The following is a 21,437-nucleotide window of genomic DNA, read 5'->3' as shown; positions in this document are numbered from 1 at the left end:
CAGATTCTAGAAGACTTTTAAGCTTTCAGGCACCAGAAGTGAGTACATGTGCATGTCACACTTCGATGAAGGTCCCCCTTCACTTTCTTCTTTGCTTTTGATTAAAGAAGTTGAAACTCCAGCGATATTTGCATAAAGAAAAAAATTCCCCATGGAATGTTTTCAGTGGGCCAGGGGCTGGCCCTGCCCATGGCTGCCAAACAGCACCTGCAGCCTCTTCTCTCTTCACCAGCTGTGCTCACCTGGCTCTGGGGCGCAAACCAGAGGGGCAAAGGTGCTCTCAGATGCCTCAACACCTGCTCCTGGGTGCAATTCCCAGCTTTTAAAGGAGCTAACAACACATCATAAAAAAAGCATTTGTATTTCAATGTGCTTGGTGTTTTTCATGTTTTCACCTGCAAAGTAGGAGCAGATTTAGTTTGGTGCTGGGGATTTCCTGTGGCACCAGCCTTCCTGAGCCCAAGAAAATAGTTTTCAGAGCAAAACTGCTAAAAGATGAAGCATTGGTTTGGTTTCTCTGAGGCATTAATAAAGTGACAGCCTGGGCTCTCAGAGCACTTTCTCTTGGACTGACTGCTCCCTCTAGTCCGGTCAGATCCTTCCCACACTGTGTCTGTTTCATTGTGCTCCCTTGAGGCTCAACATCATTTTCTTCCCTGACAATGTCTATCTTCCCTGAAAATCCTTGCAGTTACAATTCAGGGTGAAATAAAGTCAAGTGTACTTGAAAAGAAAGATATAAAAATCACAAGCAGCACATTAATATTGCTGCCAGAATTGCTAGTCAGGCTTCTGAATCTGATTTGTGGCAGCACCATGATGCAATGTTCGTGCCCTAACTTGGAATGGACTTGGGATCAGAGACCTTCCCAAGTAAACACAACAGTTCCAGAGCATAGGCACAGCCCTACAATTATCCTAAACATTAGCACAGCCTCCAAATCACTTGTGTCAACTAGCACCCTCCCAAGAGCTCCTGGCACCATTGTGTTCCAAAAGGCAGTCCAACTTCAGCCACCCATCTGGAGAACACAGCAATGGAACAACCACAGCCTTTTCCATCTGGTTCAGTGCCAGAAGTCATGCAGTGGAGACACTGTCTGCTATTCTGACTTATGAAAAGATCTGATATATTACGGTTCAAGATATCCTACTGGACAGCTATCTTAAATTCTATATATGAGTACTTTTAACATCCTGCACAATTTCTTTTTTGAGATAGGTATATGGCAATTAAATCATTCACTCATACCCAGGTCCAGAGCATTAAATTCACCCATTAATCCATGTTCACATTTTTCTGTCATGGCATTCCTGTCTCACACACACATGGGAGGGCTGCAGCTGCCTCCCTGCTCTGGACTCCATATGTCAGTCATGGCCTGGCAGGTGAGGCAGAAGAGAAGCTGCTGCATTGTCCCTAAGGTCTTCCCTAACCCCTTTATGCAGAACAGTCTGACACAAAGCAGAATGCATCCTTAAGCTATGCTCCTTTGAAATATCTCAGGATGTCCATATATCATATACTTCAGTACAACACTGCTTCTGCATTTTTATTGTATTTTTTTATTCCATGCCATCATGCTTTTGTCTTTTTTCTACTGTCTTTTCATTTGCTTCCCTTGCAGTTAATACTCACTCAACCCTTAATAGCTATACCCTCTTTTCTCTTTCTTTTCTCTTTCTTAGGCTGTTTTACTCTCCTGCTTGTGACATCACTCTCAAACCAAGCTTTAGTTCTTCTGACACTCTTCTTCTGCTTGTTCCTGTAAGATTCCTACTAAACAAGTGTCTTACCCTTTCCAAATAGGTACACAAAGCTGTTCCTGACAGAAACATAAGCAGACCTCAGACTCTTCATGCCATTTTGTTTCTTATTGAACTGCTGAAAACACCTCAACTTGTCACTGTGTTTTATATTATAAAACACTTTTCTCTTTGTTCCTTAGACTCTACCCAATTCCAAATGAAATTATAAAAATATCACTATCTCCTTACCACAAAGGAGCATCTCAGGACTCACTCTTCTCCCAGTGAGAGCAACTGAACACTTGCATGGAAATCAGTTCTAAAGACACTGATCTCAGTAAAAAATAACTTAGACTAATGTAAAAGTGTAACATCATAGAAAAATCTTTGGTTTTTCTCATCATCATCTTTATTATCCCCATTAATTGGTTAGCATATTTTTCTAGTTTTTATTTCATTTCTTTCATCTTTCCCAACGAATAAATACCATCTGACAAATCAGATCACAAGAAATAAGCACACTTGGTATGTACAACTGTTTCAAAGAAGAAGAAAAAGATGCACACTCCAGTACTCTTCAGACAGTGTCTCTTCCAGCTTATTTGCTTTGACAGTAACTGTACAAATAATATCTTCTAAGCCTGAGCAAACAAACCTCTTTTAACAGCACAACAGATAATGTTAGGAAGTCTAAGGATCATCTGGGATGTTCTAGCATGTTGTCTGTTTTGCTATATTACTTTTTAGAATATGTTTGGCAAAGAAAATCAACATATAGATCCAAAAACCTGTCACTGAATATGCTAATCAATTTGTTCACATTATTGGTTTCAGTCATTTTTCATATGTAGATGACATTTGAAGGTTTCAGTCTGAGGAATTTTAAACTCTTGTATAGAACCCTTCTCCCTCCATTACAACTTATGTACCAGTGACTAGAAAAGTAAGTCACATACTTCAATGAAACCATCTGTTGAACAATCATTTTCAGGTATATTTTGTAGCAAGTGATGACAAAGGCAAAATGCCACCTGTTTAAAAATCATGATAGACAAGAGAAAAAGACAAAAGTAATATTTTTGCTTCATTTTGATCCATACAAGACTAACAATTTTTTAAGGGGAATAAATTTGTCATGGAATAGGGAGGAGATTTAGGAGAACATATGACAGTTTCTCTTGATAAAATTATTGTTAAATGTCTGTGTTCTGAAATCAAGAAAGTACTGGATCTCTGTAATAACAATAAATTCTAGGGGGAGAGCATTTTCAAAAAAATACATTTAAAAGTGAAAATTGGACAATCTATTGTTGTCAATCCAGAAAACTCTTCTTTATGCCGCTAACTGAAAATTTCTACTGAAGAAGCACTTCCACTGAAGTGTTCCAGAAGAATGTCCTATGGTCTGTAAAGAATGACCAATACAAAGATTGTTGACACTAAAGTTTTATGATATGTGTCAAGAAAAGAGCTAACTGTTCACTACACATAAATAAACAGAAATAAGAAATGTCTTCTGTGGACACCGTGCTGTATTGTAAGTGCAAGCCTTTAGACTGGAAAAATTGTTTTAAAAGATAATATTGCATAGTGGTAACCCAATTTTTTTAGCCATTAACTGCATCTGTAAGTGGAATCCTCTCAGGCTAATAATTTTGACCACAACCCACGATCAAGAGTAAAATTGGAACATAATGTATTAACTGATGTGTTATAGGAAGTACTTCAAAGAAATGCTGTAGGAAAGGCCACTTTCCAGGCCAACACTGACTTTTCTTTTTTCCTAGAAAATAATCTCTAATTTCACAACCTGTGAATAGGGCTTTCTATTTCTTTTTACAATCTTACAGCCAGTCTGTTCCAAGACCATGGAAAATTAAGTTTAGATTCTGACAATCCCATCATTTTATAAAATAGCCAGCTCTGACAGCACTAACCATCAACCCCAAAAAAGCTAGGCTACTCTGTGTGACATCTGATACCTACAGTAGATTAAGTGCAACAAGCATCTGTCCTTCAGTGTATGCTTAGGACATAAACAAGGGATTTTTTTTTAACAAATTCCTTTCCTGTTTTCATCCATTTTCACATACTTACAGATGTTCCAAATTTCCCAGCATAATTTTTATTACCAAAGGGCATAGGGATTTCCAGTTAAAGAAGCTAATCTGGACCTCTGATGTCTTGGGAAATAAGGTCAGTTACTGCTATACATGTTCATAATACTTTTTAAACCAAGAAAAAATATTAAATGACAAATAGAAAATTTACCTGAAAGAAATATAAAATTACATAAGGCAATTGCCATCATATTAATGCAAAATAAAATGTGGAAAACTTGTTTGGTACTGTTACCTTGTTGCTCTGTTCGTTTAGAGGAGGCCTCCTGAAACTATATCTTTTTAAATATCTGGAGGTAGAATGTCTACATGTTGCAGCAGAACTAAAACATAGATGTCTAATGCACATTAATAAAAATTAAACTGAGCTAAAATATACACCACAGAAACAAATTTATCTGGTAGATGACTTATCAGATGTCTTGATTATTAGAGCAGTTTTGAATCTGTGTCTAAATCTGTCTATATGTATTAGTAACTCCATTTCTGACTGGCAGATTTTCAGAATTTAATTAGTTTATTTATGCTTACTGACATGTTGTAAATAATGGAAAGAACTTAAGAAAAACACTTCAGTGTCATTTCTGACAGCTCCATGATAGCAGAGCTCCATGTGAAGTAGTGCTTAGTTGGTTATGCAAGTTAAAGCTCATCTCTACATTCAAAGGGAAGGGTGGGGGAGCCCAAACACCCTGCACGGACGAAAGTGAAGGGAGACGAGCACACATCCGATTGATGAGCATCGATCTCCGATTTATTGATCCAGCTTACACACTTTTATAGTAGTGTTAACTAAGCCCATACATATTGCAAAACCGAGCTCATCATTGGTTACAGATTACATGCCAACCCCTCCTTTGTTGTTAATACCTGTGGTTTCTTGTTGAGGCTAATACTTGTTTTCCTCATCCTGCTGTTGACTTGTTATTGAGCACCCTCAAGGACTCCATGTTTTCCACCATGTTTTTCTCATCACTTAGCCAAGGACACAGTGTTTATTGTTTTTAAGGAAAAAGCCTGAGAACTTGCTGCTTACAGCTGCCTTTTACTTCTTAACCAGCTGTACTGGTTAAGATCATGGCCCTTTTCTATAAGCCATGTCTGAACAAAGCTCTCCACACTGCACCATCTACAAATCCATTTTCCATGAGCCATCAGAGCCATCAGGGCCCCATGAGCCAGGGGAAAGTGCCTTCATACAGTATGGGATGGCAGGGAAAAGCATTTTGAGATTGTACAGGACTTATTGTGGGATGTTTCAGGGATGAACCAATGGTGGAGAAAGAGAGGTATCTAGGTGGCTTTGGTATGAACAAGCACAGGAATACAGGAAGATAAAGGGTTAACACAGGTAGCCCTGCACTATATCAGCAGTCTGATGTGTCTTTTCATTAAAATCCCTTTTCATTAAAATCCCTTTCTAAATGTTGTCCTAAGTGGAGGGGCTCTTTCTGCTGGTGCTCATTTGTGTCTGAGTGCCAGGGCTGGAGTGAAACCACCCATCAGAGGCCTGTGTGTTTGGGGTGCCAGCAGCTGGAGACATCAGGGTGCGTGCATCACAGTGTGACCTCTTGCAAACATCCAGAGCACAGAGAGGTGACCCAGGAGCCAGGAGGGTGAGTGTGTCACTCACAGGAGTTCAGCACTACCAACATCAGGGTTTGCTCAGGAAAACTGCTGAGGCACTGGGACTTGGGGAATCTTCTGGGACTCATTTGTACATGGGCATTTGCATCTGAGAGTGAGACAATTGAGAAGAGCAAGGATCCAGGGAAACACTGACAAGGTAATCATTGGGCATGTTGTACATACACATTATACAGATATATATATATATATAAACCCATGGCTGTTGCTACCAGCACTAGAAGTGGGAAATGCACAGCCAAGACCAATCGACCAGTGGACGATGATGATGATGATGATGATGCAGGAGAAGGAACCTCAGTGCCTCCTGACGTAAAGTCAGGAGTCAAAGCAGCAGGTGCAAGATCAGATGCTAATACTGAGTCCTTCTCCCTGAAGGACCTTCGTGGCCTACGGAAGGATTACACTCGAAGGTCTGATGAATCCATAATTAGTTGGCTGGTCCGTCTCTGGGATGCTGCAGGCGAGGCTACCGTTTTGGATGGCACTGAAGCCAGGCATTTGGGATCCCTGTCACAGGATACTGTCATAGACCAAGGAATGATGAGGGGGGCTAACTCTCACAGCCTCTGGGAACGGGTCCTAAGAAGTGTGGCAGAAAGATACCTGTGTGCAGACGATCTCTATATGCAGCAGACTCAGTGGAAGACAATAGAGCAAGGGATCCAATGCCTGAGAGAAATGGCCGTGGCTGAGATTATCTTCTCAGATGATGTAACAACTAGGAACCCAGATTTAGTACCATGCACGTCTGTGATGTGGCGAAAACTCGTACGACTCGGGCCACAAGAATATGCTTCTGCCTTAGCCATCATGAAGAGGGATGAGAGGGGTGAGACTGTGCTTGACATGGCAAGGAAGCTCCGAGCATATGCAGATGCCGTACATGGCCCGACACATGCCAGAATCGCAGCGGTAGAAACACGTCTGCAGAACTTAGAGGATAAGATAGAGGAGAACCATAAGAAGCTTAGAGAGGAGATTAAAGAAGACCTTCTCCAAATTTCAGCAGTACAGATCCGAGGTTCCGGTATCCAAGGCAGACGTTTCCAAGATGGTGAGAGAAGATACACCCCACGAGCTGAGCTGTGGTTTTACCTGCGTGATTGTGGGGAAAACATGAGAAGGTGGGATAGGAAACCTACCGCTGTTTTAGCACGACGGGTGCGTGAACTGAAGGAAGCCACCAGGAGGAAAGCAGCTCCAGTTGCCCGTAGCCGAACGGCCAGGTATGATGATGATGACATGTCTGATCCCCTCGAAGGAACATCCAAAACATACACCCAGGGAAAGAATGATAACCAGGCTTAGAGGGGCCCTGCCTCTAGCCAGGTAGAGGCCAGGGAAAATCGTGTCTTCTGGTCTGTGTGGATTCGTTGGCCTGGCACATTGGAACCACAAGAGTATAAAGCTTTGGTCGATACTGGTGCACAGTGCACGTTAATCCCATCAAGACATGTGGGGACAGAGTCTGTTTCTATTGCTGGTGTCCAGGATTTCAGGATTTCACTTTGGTGGAAGCTGATGTGAGCCTAACGGGAAATGAGTGGAAGAAGCATCCTATTGTGACTGGCCCAGAGGCCCCATGTATTTTGGGCATAGACTACCTTCGAAGTGGGTACTTCAAAGACCCAAAAGGACTCAGATGGGCATTTGGAATAGCTGCTGTAGAGACAGAGGGCATCCAGCAATTGAACACCTTGCCTGGGTTGTCTGAGAATCCATCTGCAGTAGGATGCCTGACGGGAGAAGAGCAACGAGTGCCAATTGCCACTTCCATAGTGCATCAACGGCAGTATAGGACCACTCGAGATGCTGTGATCCCCATCCATAAGATGATCCGAGAGCTGGAGAGCCAAGGGGTGGTCAGCAAGACCCACTCACCCTTCAACAGCCCCATTTGGCCTGTGCGAAAATCTGAAGGAGAATGGAGATTGACTGTGGACTATCGTGCATTGAATGAAGTGACTCCACCACTGAGTGCTGCCGTGCCAGACATATTAGAGCTCCAGTATGAGCTTGAGTCCAAGGCAGCAAGGTGGTACGCCACTATAGACATAGCCAATGCATTTTTCTCCATTCCTCTGGCAGCAGAATGCAGGCCTCAGTTTGCCTTCACATGGAGGGGAGTGCAGTACACCTGGAACCGATTGCCCCAGGGGTGGAAGCACAGCCCCACCATCTGCCATGGACTGATCCAGACTGCACTGGAAAAGGGTGAGGCTCCAGAACATCTGCAGTATATTGATGACATCATTGTGTGGGGGAACACAGCTGCGGAAGTGTTCGAGAAAGGGAAGGAAATCATCCAGATCCTCCTGGGAGCTGGTTTCGCCATTAAAAAGAGCAAAGTAAAGGGACCAGCTCGTGAGATTCAATTCCTGGGAGTGAAGTGGCAAGATGGACGGCGTCAGATTCCTACAGATGTCATCAACAAGATCACAGCAATGTCTCCACCCACCAATAAGAAAGAGACACAAGCTTTCCTGCATGCAATAGGTTTTTGGAGGATGCATATTCCTGAGTACAGTCAGATCGTGAGCCCTCTCTACCTGGTCACCCGCAAGAAGAACAATTTCCAGTGGGGCCCTGAGCAGCAACAGGCCTTTGTCCAGATCAAGCAGGAGATTGCTCATGCAGTAGCCCTTGGCCCAGTCAGGACAGGACCAGAGGAGAAGAATGTGCTCTACTCTGCAGCCGGGAACCATGGCTTGTCCTGGAGCCTTTGGCAGAAGGTGCCTGAGGAGACTCGGGGTCGACCACTGGGATTTTGGAGTCGAAGCTACAGAGGGGCTGAAGCCAACTATACTTCAACAGAGAAAGAAATCCTGGCTGCCTATGAAGGAGTCCAGGCTGCTTCGGAGGTAATAGGCACTGAAGCACAACTCCTCCTGGCACCCCGACTACCGGTGCTGGGGTGGATGTTCAAAGGCAAGGTTCCTTCCACTCACCATGCCACCAGTGCTACATGGAGCAAGTGGATTGCTCTCATCACTCAGCGCGCCCGTATAGGTAAACTGAATCGCCCTGGGATTTTGGAGGTCATTACAAATTGGCCCGAAGGTGAGAATTTTGGTGTCACAGATGAAGAGGAACAAGAACCAGTGACACGTGCTGAAGAGGCTCCTCCCTATAACCAACTGCCCCCAGAGGAAACACGCTACGCTCTTTTCACTGACGGTTCCTGTCGCATCGTAGGGATGAACCGGAAGTGGAAAGCAGCCGTATGGAGCCCCACACGACAGGTTGCACAAGCTACCGAAGGAGAAGGTGGATCAAGCCAATTTGCTGAACTCAAAGCTGTTCAACTGGCCCTAGACATTGCTGAGAGAGAGAAGTGGCCAAAGCTCTACCTCTACACTGATTCATGGATGGTAGCCAATGCTCTGTGGGGATGGCTGGAGAGGTGGAAAAAGGCTAACTGGCAGCGTAGAGGGAAACCAATTTGGGCTGCTGGTGAGTGGAAAAACATTGCTACCAGGGTAGGGAGGCTACCTGTGAAAGTCCGCCATGTAGATGCCCATGTACCCAAGAGTAGGGCCACCGAGGAGCACCAAAACAATGAGCAGGTAGACCAAGCTGCAAAGATAGGGGTGTCCAAAATAGACCTAGATTGGGAACATAAGGGAGAGTTATTCCTAGCTCGATGGGCCCATGATGCCTCAGGCCACCAGGGCAGAGATGCCACCTATAAGTGGGCACGAGACCGAGGGGTGGATCTAACCATGGACAGTATTTCTCAGGTTATCCATGACTGTGAGACGTGTGCTGCCATCAAGCAGGCCAAGCGACTGAAGCCCCTCTGGTATGGTGGGCGGTGGTCCAAGTACAAGTATGGGGAGGCCTGGCAGATTGACTACATCACACTGCCCCAGACACGCCAGGGCAAGCGCTACGTGCTGACCATGGTGGAGGCCACCACTGGATGGTTGGAAACCTACCCTGTGTCTCATGCTACAGCCCGGAACACCATCCTGGGCCTGGAAAAGCAAGTTCTGTGGAGACATGGCACCCCTGAGAGGATCGAGTCAGACAATGGGACTCATTTCAAGAACAGCCTTATCAACACCTGGGCTAGGGAACATGGCATTGAGTGGGTGTACCATATTCCCTACCATGCACCAGCTGCAGGGAAAGTGGAGAGGTACAATGGACTACTAAAAACCCAGTTGAAAGCTTTGGGTGGGGATCTTTCAAGAATTGGGAGCAGCATCTGGCAAAAGCCACCTGGTTAGTTAACACCCGAGGTTCCACCAACCGAGCAGGTCCTGCCCAGTCTGAGTCCCTGAATGTAATAGAAGGGGACAAAGTCCCAGTGGTACATATCAGAGGTTTGTTAGGGAAGACTGTGTGGATCAATTCTGCCTCGAGTACAGACAAACCCATTCGTGGGGTTGTCTTTGCTCAGGGACCAGGTTGCACGTGGTGGATAATGCAAAGAGATGGAACAACACAATGTGTACCTCAGGGAGATCTGATTGTGGGGTAAGAATGATGTGCAATATCACTGTTCATTGGATGTTACTGCCATTGTCTGTACATTAAACCATACAGACATGAGATAGAAGGAAATGTGTAAGAGTTGAAGGTCTGGGCAAGTGGAAGATGGAGAAGGAAATGTGTAAGTGTCGAAGGTCTGAGCAAGTGATAGATGGAGCTTTAAGTGACTAAAGTGAAAAGGGGGAATCCTGCAGCTCTGTAATATAGGGCCTGGATTCAGTGGTCCAGTGTGGGGATGTGATGAAGGCATGATGGGTATTGCTTGTAATTTTGGGGGAACAGATAGAAATTTTGTATGAATAATGCATGATGTGTTGTAGTATGTTGATGATATGGGGATAAGGGGTGGAATGTCCTGGGGTGACGTTATGATGCTTGTATATCCCCATTCATCTGTTCTGTACCTTTAAGACCGGCACTGAAGAGTGGAAGTTTTGTTTGGGTTTCTCTTATCAGGACACAGAGACAAGCCGTAGACAGAGCTGGTTTTTTTTTACTTCCAGCTTTGGGGCTTGCTGCTTTTGCTTGCTGCTTTTGCTTGCTGCTTTTGCTTGCTCTCTTTTTCTGCTCTTGCTTCTGCTCTGCTTTCTGCCTCTGCTCATTAGCTAGTTCTAGCTAAACAGTCCACATTGCTTCCTGGACTGTTTCTCCTCTCCTGTTCCTGTGACCATCTCGAACCTGCTCCGGACTGGGACCCGGGAACACCAAGGGTTCGGCTGCAGCGGCTGGCCCAGCGCCGGAGGGACTGAGAACAGAGCAACCACCCCCGAAAGAGACTTTCTGATTTTGCCATCTTTCTCAGAGCAGTGTCATCGGGTATTGTTCATTTTGTGTGCTGGGGGGTGCGGGGCCAGTCAAATAAACAGGTTCTTTCCACCTCTCTCCGAGGAATTTTTTCCCGAACCGGTTGGGGGGAGGGGCCGTGTGGGTTTCGCTTTCTGGAGGGGCCCTCCTTTGCAGATTCTTTAACAAATTTGCCCTAAACCAGTACAATGTGCTTATATTTCCTGCTAATAAACCTGTGTTCTTATTAGCCAGAGAGGGGACCAGGATGAGGCTTTTAGTGTTGTTGAATGCTCATGTGACTGCTTAGTGTTTTCTGTCTGGGTTGGCCTGTGTACATGTGTAGGTGTACCATGGGTGCCTGCATGTCAATTATTGGGAAAACATGCTCAGCATCACTCCTGGCTGAATCTGGGGGAACAGAGGTGCAGCAGCCTTGGCTCTTTCAGACTGCAGGATTCATCAGCCCCTACCAGTGATAAAGACAAAAGGTGGGAAACACAAAGATGGGAGGACATCTAATCTTTAAAATTTTATAGTACCACAGAATAAATCAGAGAATATCCGCTTGTAAAAAATTCACTTCCAAGGTTAGCATTTCAGGAAAAATGTGGCAGACATGAAAAAAGTAAGACATAAATAGTGAAATTGACTATCTGCTGGAAAAGTTAAAATATACTGCATTCAGACATGGCGACAAAATAATTAGAAGGAACTTCATAAAGGTAGAAACGTAAGGTTGGTTTTGCCTATGTAATTTCTTAATTTAAGAAAAGGGGATATTAATTCGAACTACAGCCATTTCTAAGAGCAATAAATGAAAGTGCTTTTTTACCAAGTGCATAATTCAGCAATGGCACTCATTATCAGAAGTTAATAGTCAACACAAGGCAGATGGCTGAAGATGCATATTAACTCGGTAAAATACTAGAAAGATTGCATTTGATATGAAGACAGAGAATAATCACAACCGTGAATATTAAGTAGGATAAAATAATTGGAATTCAAGCCTTTATACCTCAGGGCATAAACCAATGACTAATTAAATATGATACAAAGAGAATGTCTTTCTAAGCACATTTTTCTGTAATTGTCTATACTATTTCTTGCAACTGGTAGTCTCTGCTGATGCAGGCAGAACACTATCATTCAGTGATCCAGAGAGCATATCCAATATGATTTTTTTAGGATCTATTTTAACTTACCCAGTGCGGACTTTTTTATTTATTTAAATTACTTTAGCACTAGGCAGTTGTCACAACTCTCTCACCTATACAAAAAAAGCAGGCCATCCAGCTTTTGAGAAGTGTAGAATGGTTCTAATTTTTATTGCCAGTTTTGTCAATGCTGATGTTTCAAGCATTGAGCACTTTACAGTTAATTTATTTTTTCCACTAATATATGTTTTGACATTGTAGAGAACATTGCAAGAACAGACAGTTGTAGCTAATTATGCAACTTCTTGGCATAATTGTATTTTTCATCAGCAGACCAAATTCAGTAAATAACAAATAGTTCTTTAAAATACGAGATTGATCATATATCAAAGGTAGATAATGTGTAATGTTGTTTAGCTCTTAAAGATAATACTAATTGTAGTTTAAAAGGCCACATCTTCACTGAGAGAATTGGTTTTTCTTAGCTGTAAGTCGGTGTTCTGGATGTTTTATCATAATGAAGTGTACAGAAATTAATATGTCATTTGTTATTATACAGTGGATAACCAATTTTCTTCAAGCTGCAAAACGTCCAGGAATCATAAGTTCAATCGTAAGTTCAAGCCATTTAGAATGGCATCTGCATGTTTTGCAATGAGCTTTTTTCTCTTTTAATTTGTTGTACATATGTTGTACATATTGCTGTGATGTGAATGTATACAAGTATTGCTTCTTTTTTGATTTAACAAGCCTTCAGATGTGGAAGTCACATGTCTCCATGAAGTTTTCTTCATTTAATATTTTAGGCAGTTAGAAAAAATCTCTTATCTTGCTAAAATGTTGTGGTGTTGATTTAAAACGTTATTATTTTAAGTTATTACACAGATTTAGGAAGTTCTACGAAACCAAAAAGAGAAAGATTAATATTTTAGCTCAAGGCTCTGACTTCTATTTTGCTACCTTTTGACAGAGATCAACAATTGACCTCTATGGTTTATACTTTGGTTAAAAATGCACTTCCTGACAAACGATTTCTAACTACAGTGCTGCCTATTCTTCCAAATTCCAATTATGGTTGACAAAACTAAAAGGTAGACAGGACCTGAATTTCTTATTTCTCCTCAGCCTTGGGGAATGGAAGGTGTCCCCATAGGGTCGAGAATCAGACAAAAATCCAGAGGTTTGTCTTGTTCTCTTTGTAGCTTTATTCTTCATTGTACCAGTTCCACGTGCACAGATTTAGTGTCTGTGTAAATTGCTTTAATTATATCACTGGAGAGAAGTCCTTTTACATGGTCACAAAGAAAACAAAGTGTGAGTGGCTAATACTTTTTCCCTTAGGCACACTCCAGCCTTGACCTTACAATACACAACTGCAGAAGTGATAAAATGCCATTTCCTATTCTCCTCTGAGGTGTTGCTGCTTAACTGCAATTTATAGGTGCGATGCAAATCAGGTCACATTAGCAGAAGACATAATCCTACAAGATTACAAGAGAGACAAAAATAGTAAGCGGTTTTGGAAAAGGAAATGTTATGTCCAGACAGGAATTGCAGGCAGTTCAGTACACTAAAGAGTCCTAACAAATTCTTTTTACTCAAATACATGGTGTAAATACTCTATCTCCAAATGTTCTATGAAGTACTCACATGGCTTAAAAATATTTTACTTGTCTGCAATTGAAATATTCAGAAAGATTTCACACAACTCCCCAGCAATGAATCTCAAACAAAAAGGACCAGCACATTTCACTAGTAGAATGTTAACTGTGTTACCCCTGGAGAAAGGTAGCAATGCAAATGGTCCAGAAAGGTCCTTTCACAGCATCCATATCTGGATAAGATGTGGCAAGTGCAAGCAAATATCCCCTTGAAATGGGGCATATATCTTTCCTTTCCTTTATAAAAATAATGTTTCTGCTCATATTCATGGTGTTCTAAGAATTGACTGTATGAAGAAATATCTCTTTTCAGAACTACAAACAGAAATATTTTCAACTTGAACAAAATGAAGAAAAAATTCTATTGCAAAATTAGAATTCTACAGTGAAAAAGAGTAATTTCACTAATTTTTTTAGTAATTATGAGTATTCATATATTCATTATACTTTCATTCACTGAGAGATTCATCCTATCCAGCAGCATCTCTCAAATTTGAGAACTTTCCTATATTGTGCAGCTAGTTAGCAACTTCTGTTTTGAATTTTCCACTTGCCAAAACAATATTGTAACCACTGAAAAAAATTACACATCTTTATTTTTCATTTGCAGTTTTGGGGATCTTCAATGATTTACCAAAGTTCTCAGAATGTAGGAATTTATTAAGAAGAATTAAGTGTATCTAAATGTTTAAGAATATACAACTGTTTATCCTCAAATATTTCAACATAGATTAATATTGAATTTCATTAGCATTTTGTTTATATGGCTGCAACTATAAGAAAAGATAGGTAATCAATGGATTTTTGAGGTATGTAATGCTTCCATCACTGCATTTCCTGATGATGTTGTTTGGATTTGATGTCTCTGTAGAGACAGAAAAAGATCAACCAAAACTCCAAAGACTCTGAAACTAAATTGTTTTCATGTTACTTTTCCCCCACTACAGTTTTCTACAGAAGGCAAGGTTTGAGTAAATGTCAAAATTTGCTTCCTATACAGGCCAGTAACAATATCCTACTTTGCTCCAATAAGACAGTGACCATTATGTTTAAGGTATAATGCATTTGAACAACAGACCATGTTAAAAGTTCACACTTCAGTTTTTACCTCAATAAACTGGTGCTGCAATACAAACTGGATGAGCAGTTGGAGCTAATCTGTCATGGCTCTGATCTGCAGTAAGAAAAATAAATCTTCGAGTTTAGGGTGAAGAATCAGTATTGCATTAGCTTGCATAACCCTTGAGGATATTGAATTGGACAGGACATCACACCTCAGCAAATACTGCTCCCTATCATGTCACAAAAACCTGTGCAGAAATATAGCAAATTTCATCTTAAAATCAATTGCTTCTAAGCCTTTCTACTTCTTTTTACAGCAGTAATTAAAATACAGTCATACTTCTACCATGTATTTATTGTTGATCAGTATGTGCCATTTGTTTTCATACAAGTGTGACCCTTTTATTTCAGTGTGTCCTCACACTGCCCAGATATATGGGCCTTAAAATTCTTATGGGAAAAGAGTGATCGTGTTTTATTTCAGCCTTCACTGAAGATTTAGCAGAACAAGCCCTTTTAGCATGTTCTAACAAGAGAGATGCTTTCAGCTGCATCAGTCAATCTGTTGCTTCTATACTTCAATTATTCTTTCCTCACTTGGCTGATCAGATTTGTGTACAGTAGTTTGGTAAGATATCTATATCCCTTCTGTAAATTATTCTTTACATATAATAAAAATACTTGGAAAAGTATTCCTTGGAATATTTGAAATACCCCAAAGACCACTTTGGAGGTTTTTGATATCTGCATCAAACTGCAGCTACATATCCTATTGTTTAATACAACACTATATATAAAAGATAACTTACACAAATAATTGTTAGTATAGCAGGCCTAATATCCAACTCCTTTTTGTTATCATATACAAGGCATTCTACTATTCCTGTTCCCACTTCAGCTGATTTTTCCCTTACTCTTTTGTTCTCTCTGTCCTCTCCACCTCTGCTGGTCATTCCCTCAAGTAACTCAACGCCTCTCACTTTGTTGTGTTCCACTTGCATGAGATTGACCATATTTCCTTTATCTAGTCAATTCACTTGTGCATAAAACTGCCCAATTGGTTAATAAAAATAGTTAACACTTCTCATTTTATTCTAATTAGTCCTTTTTTTTAAGTGCTGAAGTTTTTGTAATATTTCCATCTGACACTGTTCTTTTTTACTGTTTAGAAAAGAATGCTAATGGCAAAAATGCACAGGATAGAAGCCTAAGATGGTAAAAACCTGCCAAAAAGTGAGTTCTCTTGGGTTTGTGGATTTTTTTCTTTTTTTTTTTTTATATACTTTTAGCAACATTTTTGTAGCTTATCTTTGTATGTAAGGAGTTACTGGACCGAATTTCAAAATGTGTACAAAAAAAAGAAGGCAGTGGCAGGAAGGTAAGAGTCTTTACACTGAGAGTGGCAGAAAGAGATAAGCTTCATGAGAACATGCCTAGATGAGCAAATGTGAGATAGTCTGTGGGTATGTCAGCAGCAACAAGGATGTGATAAATATAAAGAGCAGAAGAAATAAGAAAAAAATTGAAGAGAGTAGATGAAAGACTGGGGAAATAGAACCTGGAAAAAGAATACAAAACTTCATTTTTTTAATGAATAAAGACATGATACAATGAATTGAAAAAAAAACAGGAATATATTTTGATATGAGACAGACAACAAAAAATTACAACACAGGATACTAGGAGAGGAAGAATAAAATAGAGATATGCATAGAAAATAATAAAGACACCAGAACTGAGAAGTTTGCTTACTGAAATGTAATGTTTAACAAGATAAATGAACATAGGTTGGATAACATACAAATGAGAAATCTTGAGCAAGTCACAAAAGTCAGTGACTTTTCAATGTGTGTTAAATAAGATTAGCAGAGTGTCCAAGCAGTTCTGGTAAATTAAGGAGAGTTGTTGACCACTCAGAAAGACTTTTCCCAAGTGATTCGTGGCTGCAAGCACAGCCAAGGACATGTTAAATGTGCCTCAACGATAATGGATTCAGCAGCAAAGGAAGACACTTGGCAGCTCTCTGGATGGGGTTTTACAGCCTGTAGTACTGGCAATTTTTTAGAGCCATTTCTCAATCAGCAAAGGAAACTATAGATCCCTGAAACCAGCCACGATATGAACCACTTGCTTCTTTTGAAGAGACAGATTTTACAATTTCTGGCAGCCAGAACTGTATCATATGTATTCCACCGTGATATGGTGGGAAAGCAAACCTGGTATTTCACTTCCATACTGAAAGGTTCACATTCTGTGGGTAAGTGGCCCTCCTAGAGAATAGCAAGGAGACTAAAGTAAATTTCATCAAGCACATGCTACCCTTGCTGTTTGTTTTTTGGGTTCAGCCTTCACTGTGGCACTGACACATGCTCTAATTCAGAGAGAAGTTAAAATGACTTGCAGACTGGCATTGACTTTTCCAGGATTTGAAGCTGTATACCATTTTAGAAGCATAAGTCCTGAAAGTGCAAACTCACGAGAATAAAAGTAGGGGAGGAAAGGGGAAAGGATGATGTTAAAATAAAACTTATTCAGTATTGAATCTCTGTGTCTAAAATTATAAATTATTGTCCGGTTATCTCGGCTGTTTGAGGGCCTGGAAAGGCCGAGGTGGCCTTGGGACAGCCCGCGTATCGAAGGGACGAGAAGAGGCTTCAGTTCTTCTTTCGGTTTTTATGTTTATTAATTGTTTATCTAAAAGATGTTCTTTCAGCCGAACAGAGATCTGCTCAGCAGTCAGCCATGAGCACACTGTCTGCCCTCCGGGCAGCCACGTATCTTTATACCCATTGTTACGTGTACAATATTTATCATTTTTCCCAATACCATTTATTCTTATTACTCGGTGCACTCTCAGTAATAACCAATCCAAAAGTGCCACCATGGCCAAAGAAGATGGAGGAAAGAGGAAGAAGAAGGAGGACAGGACACACCCAATTCCTCCATCTTACTCCTCTAAACCCCCTGTACCTAAATCCTAAACCCTGTGTCTCACCCTCTAATTAGCTAATCCCTTCACCATTCCCCCGGTGAAGCCCTCTTATCTTCATACAGGTGTCGTCTCCCGTGTAGGGTCAAAGTCCTGCACCAGACACTTCTGGCAACATTCCAGGACTCCGGGCCCCCCAAGGGTGGTCTCGGTGGCCCGGCATCTCAGGACTCAGATCCTGAGATCCCACAAATTATAATTAAACTAAAATTATAAGTATGCTATGACAATGAGTACTAGCCAACAATATATATATGTATAGCCTGAACAATAGCATTTAATGAAACACATTTGTGGACCAAAAAAAGAAAAGAGAAAATCCTACATTTATATTATGTAGCTAAGATATCAGCATTCTATTTATTTTAAAGGAAGGTAAAGTCTTAATACTGTATAAAAGCAATCCTAGGATACTGGTCCTGCTTTAAGACCACAAGGGAAAAAATAAATTGTTCACGTTTAATATAGTGCATGATTCAGCTAAATTTTACTTTTATTTTGAGATAGGAAATTCACTACTTAGCAAGTCAGAGGAAACCTTTTGATTACTACAGTTCATAGAAAATGTTTCTGGGAAAATATTTTAACTGTTTTCAACTTGTTGAAGTTTATACACTGAAATACTCATCTCTGTGGGGTTAAGGTCACATTCAAAGTTGACTGCAATCAAAGGGGATTTGTGTGTGTGTGTGTGTGTGTGTGTGTGTGTGTGTGTGTGTGTATGTCTATAGCAGGGTTTCATCTGACATTAGAAAATGTGGTTTAGACTCTAAACTGGCAGGCTTTTTGAAATTACTATAAGTTATTCAAATAATTTTCCCATTTCTTGTGTATGCCCATCTCAACCACAGAAAGTAATCATATCCAAGATGGTACTCTTTAGTCAGGCCAGGTTTGGGAGCAAAGATATTTTGGTGAGAGCACCTCCTGTAGGGAGGATCACTGAGTTCTGGTTAACACCATATGTATTGAAGAAACTGTCTGATGATGAGCAGTGTTTATACTCTTTGGAAAATTAACAAATACTGCTTTTTCATTGGTACATTTGTCCTGTGGTGTGGGACAGAAAACATACAGCCTGGAATGTGGATAAAGGTGCATGAGACAGTAGGAGCTAGCTTGTACTATGAAATTATTTTGATTATAATAAGAAACCCAGCCTGGTTCCATAAACCAGCCCCTGGGCTGAGCTATGATGGGATGGATTTTAATGCCTACAGGGACTTCACCCAGTCATGTTCCACCCTAAGCTGCAGGCATGTCACTGGCACAGACATGTCACTGGTGTTTAAGCCAGACCAATGAGCTGTCTGGGCAGGAGATTCAAACCCTCCTGTTTAAGGAGGTAGGAATAATAAAATACAGTGCTGTTGCATGGGAATTCTGGGGTGTGTGTTGTCTCTGTCTCCAATCCCCCCCTGCTGTCATGACCTTTGGTGACTCAGTGTGAGGACAGGAGCCAGTTCCTGCAGGCAGAGTGGAGGGAGACAGAGGACAGTGCATGCAGAGCCTGTCCCTATAGCTAAAAGCTGGAAAAGACCAGATGTGAGCCCGACCCAGCAGCAAAAAGCCACAAAAATACAGCCAAAGCTAGCAACAGCCAGAGCTGTGAGGAAAATACAGCCAAAGAGCTGTGTGAAACAAAAAGACAGAGAAGCTGAAAAACCTGAAAAATAAAAGCCCCACCGAATAAATGGGTGGCTTTGTCTCTGTGCAGGATTATTCAGTTATAAAGGTATGGTGCAACGCTACAATCCTAAAAGTACCTTTGCCTCCTTACTCTGTGCCAGGAGGGTTTCACTGGCACATTTCTGAAGCAGAGCCGGGTTCAGTTTTGGGACGTGGAGCTCCTGTGTGTACAGCACGTTCAGCGGGGCTTGGGGAAGGAAAAGCCAAGGAGCCTTTGCTTGCATCAGAGTGTAATGAACTGCCCAAAGCTGAGAAATGGAGGAGACAGATCACTGGGGAGATTTCTAAGAAAGTGGCACATCCAAAATGCTGCATTGCTTGAATTCAGAATTTGGGACCTGAATGATGAAATTAACAAGCTTCTGAGGGAGAAAGGACACTGGGAATGCAGAATAAAGGAGCTGGGAGGTCCTGACTTTGCTAGGATTGGCCTGAAAATGTTAGATCACAAAGTGAAAGTTCCAGGAAACAGAGGCTACAAATACTTTGGAGCTGCAAAGGACTTGCCAGGAGTTAAGAGAGCTTTTTGAAAGGAACCCCTGCCACCCCCATGGAAGACCCGGGCTAAGCTTATGAAGGACATCAACACTGAGTACTGTGGCTACAGGGATGAAGATGATGGGATTCTGGAGACCTTGGAGCAGGAACATGAGAAGAAAGTTGAATCAATGGAAAAATTGAAGGTGGAGAGAGATGCACAACTTGCAAGAGGTGAGGAGGTGCAGGAAGAAAACATCAATGGTATCCATGAAGAAGGGGCTGATGAGGAAGGTGGCAAGGAGAGAGAAGGTGAAGATGGCCAACAGAAATTTATTGCACATGTTCCAGTGCCAACTCAACAGCAGATTGAGGAAGCTCTTCTACAAATATTACTTTTCTACATTGCAAGATATATACTTGTTTTCTTTGAAGAGAGAAGATGATTTTGACTAAAACAGCACTCTACAGTAACAAAAATATAAGAAAATCCAGGCAAAGAATACATAAATCTGCAGAAACTAGGACATATAAAATGTATATCTTTTTAACTTACTAGGTTTGGGTTGCATAATATGAACTTCCTACTTTAATAAAGTTTGATATTTGTAATTGTAGTCCATATATTTCTCTTATAATTTAACAAATTATACAATGGGTTGTAAATAAAAAACTTCAATACAGTGTTAACAGTTTTATTACTTTTATTATGGACTCAAATTTCATGCTTTTAAAAACTGTGTTCTAATTGTATTTTTCTCATTTAAACTTTTGCATTAACAGAACAATTTATAGAAGTGTCAAGACAAATATTTGATGGTTGATTATAAAGCAAGATTGATGACATCCCTCTAAAATGTTAACATTTCTGGTAATAAACTCACTTTTTCTATTAAATAAAACTTTTTTCTACATCTAAGAGGTCAAGAAAAGTACTGTTAAAATATGACTGTGCTTTGCTACTTTAGTAGTGTCTTTAATCATTCATTCATTAACTTGTCCAAAGCGCCCATTTTTATACAGTAGGAGTATAAAATGTGATCTCTGACAGAATCCTGCTCCATAAAATACTGCAGATTTCTATGTAGAAATCCTTTTGTGTATGTTTCTATAAAGTTTGTCCTTGGATCTGGATCAACAAATCATACTGTTAGATGCAGAGGAGACATTCTCATTATCATATCTAATTCAGTTTATTAATACAAGTATTTCCCCCATGTTCTTGTGGAACCTTCGCACCAACTCCTTAATAGACAGCAGTGGAGTCATACCACATTTTATTGGATTATGTTACATCAGAAAGTGGTACTGTGATTAAATGTGTTGTGACTACCACATTTCAGCTCCTTTCCTACTCCGTGACTCTTGCCAAGGCGGCCCATGCCAACATTCTCAAAAATAATCTCTTCCTTACAACTTGTAAACTTATGTACAATCCTGAAGTGTTAGCAGAGGACTTCTGCTGAAGCATTTGCACTTCACACATGCAGGTTAATAGCCTGAACAGTTAGCTGGCCATTCTTCCTGGAGAATTACAGCTACAATAAACTTTGGAGCATTGGTTTGTAAGTCAGCAATCACAGTCTATCATCAAGATCCACTT

The 21,437-nt window shown here is 41.0% G+C and overlaps 1 pseudogene; it reads left to right on the top strand.

The window, feature by feature from the left end:
* The first annotated feature begins 19,361 nt into the window (after positions 1-19,361).
* LOC135458525 (pre-mRNA-splicing factor ISY1 homolog) lies at positions 19,362-20,280 on the top strand (annotated as a pseudogene).
* Positions 20,281-21,437: the final 1,157 nt, after the last annotated feature.

Source organism: Zonotrichia leucophrys, chromosome 1A (assembly GCF_028769735.1).
Source record: "Zonotrichia leucophrys gambelii isolate GWCS_2022_RI chromosome 1A, RI_Zleu_2.0, whole genome shotgun sequence".
NCBI lineage: Eukaryota > Metazoa > Chordata > Aves > Passeriformes > Passerellidae > Zonotrichia > Zonotrichia leucophrys.
This window is presented reverse-complemented; position numbering and strand designations above follow the sequence as displayed.